Raw genomic sequence first — 2,267 nt, 5'->3', positions numbered from 1 at the left:
CGAAAAGCCTGGTGAAGCCCAAACGTAGACATGTCACGTAATAAAAATGGAATAATTCAGACATTTCTCACTAGGCGTACTGACAATGAAAGGCTGGAGGAAGACGTGAGCGAGTGGAGCCAAAGAATAGGACCAAACATACTATACGCTGCACACGACACGTTCATTTCTCCGCATGAACTGCAGCTCTATCCGTATTTCTGTTAGGTCACGATCTCCTGCACCGCCCCCTGTTGGCTGTCGGGTCATTCTGTGTTGACAGGCAGTCACCATGAGAGGGGGTTTTCACCTCACGCATGGCCGATCGGTCGGCTTTCCCGAAACACCTCCCCGCCCTTCGGCTCTGTGCGTCCCAGCCTAACCAGCGGAGACAAAACGGTAACATCGCCATCCTCCGCGCAGAATAATCGACCCATCCGCCTGTCCGCAGAGCGAGATCGGCCGTCCCCCGGGGACCTGCTGGTATTAATCAAAGACAGGGGCTCAAAGGGGCCACGACATGAAGCGAAGAAGCAGAAGAAAAGATGCAACAATCGGTTATAATTAACACATCTAGAGTGCTGTCTCGTTTCAAATAAGCCCATTCAACTTGCAGTGTGTAGGTTGTCATATTAGTTAAGATAAAACAGAATGCATCATGCATTAAGTGTCAATTTAATTACTCGGCAGGCTCTTATAAAGGGGAATTTTTTTCTTTTTTTAAAGAAAACAGGCTAAGCGGATGGGAATGAAAGTTCGATACGTTGAATGCTGGTTTTACCCGAGGGATTTCTTTGCTGCATGGCGTTTGTTCCAGCTGACCTTGTAAACAGCAGGTTTGTCCTTGACGACAGTGCGATGTAGATTACAGTATGAAGCAGGTCAGGATCAAAAGCTGAGGATGCCGTTAAAGGGGTACGTTCGGGATAATGTTTAAAACTGTACCATATGTAAAATATTCTTCAATATATGTATATTCTCCTTTATTTATTTAATAATCCCTCAAACAAAAGCAATGTGTTGTTACTGAATCTTATATGTAATTACCAGAAATGTGGAAATGTTACATTCAGGATTCAATCATTACTTATCAAGCTTGTTATCTGAGATATACTGCATTCAGCTAACAGAGCGTGTGGGTTCTGGGACCATTTTCAAGTCCATCTAGTTTTACATCTCAGAATGTAAAATTCCTCAAGCCAGTTCCCAGTTTCACTGCACCTGAGTCATACACACAGATTAATGCTGCCCACTTGGTCTGAATTAGCCCAGGTCATCTGGCTCTTTGACATAAAGTCATGAAGTATTTGTGTACCTTGTGTTGCGTGAGATTGACAGTGTTGCCATTGCTGTCATGTATTCCCCTGGTCAGATTTTATTTAATGCAGGTATTTGTGTTGTCTTAGGACCTGGAGTTATAACCAGATGCCGCCCTGTCATGGTCTCTGCTGCTGTATCCTTGAGCAATTGGACAGGATGCCAATCTGTCACAGGGCATAAAAAATATAAAAGCAACTAGATATAAATTTAACTATCATAATGTGTTGTGACACCAGGTCCAGCATTATCTTGAGTTTCTGTACCGTGACGGTAAGAACCAAGGTTATAAAAACGCCCCGAAATTCATTCCCGGTGGCTCCTGAGATTTGGTTGGGTAGATCCAAACCCCGGTACGTCAGACATTTGGAACCATTACCCTCGGCAGACAGTCCCTCAAGGACGAGAAGCTCATGCACATTTATGAGTCTGCGTGTCCTTCCTTAATCCATCATTTCCATTTGTGAAAAACAGGACCATCAGTAGGAACAGCACAAGCAACATAGTGCGTAGGCGATGCTAAACCAAAAGCAAGCATGGCGACTGAAACACTGTTTGAAGCAGGTTATGGTGGCTTGATTGGTCTTGGAAAGAAGATGGACTTTGGCCTGTCCGAAGCAAAAACAAGGCCACTACGTCACAAAAATAGATTTCCTGTCTTTGACTTTAAAATTCTCACAGAAGCCTCATATGAGTACAAAATATATTACTTCAAGGTTTTGGACAAGTCCTGCTTTATCTCCTCTCAGAACACCTCAGGGCATCTTGACAGGAGATTAGAGAATCATGGGGCTCTCAGATGCCACGTCTCTGTACCATCAACCACCAAGCATCGTAGATATTCCTCACATGACCTCCTGACTTCCGAGTTCCAGCTTCTGTATCCTCCATATCACGCAGCGACACTTTACTAAGGTAAAAATAAGATCTCACCCCATGTCTCCCAAGAAACAAAGAAGGCACGTTTGAGG

The 2,267-nt window shown here is 44.2% G+C and overlaps 1 long non-coding RNA gene across 1 annotated transcript; it reads left to right on the top strand.

Moving 5' to 3' along the window:
- The first annotated feature begins 281 nt into the window (after positions 1–281).
- On the top strand, positions 282–2,267 carry LOC111842749 (uncharacterized). Its single transcript, XR_002837986.1, has 3 exons — positions 282–378; positions 1,386–1,432; positions 1,771–2,267. It is a non-coding gene; the product is annotated as an uncharacterized lncRNA (long non-coding RNA).

This window comes from Paramormyrops kingsleyae, chromosome 23 (genome assembly GCF_048594095.1).
Source record: "Paramormyrops kingsleyae isolate MSU_618 chromosome 23, PKINGS_0.4, whole genome shotgun sequence".
NCBI lineage: Eukaryota > Metazoa > Chordata > Actinopteri > Osteoglossiformes > Mormyridae > Paramormyrops > Paramormyrops kingsleyae.
Note: the sequence above shows the minus strand (reverse complement) of the source record. Positions and strands in the feature narration are given on the sequence as shown.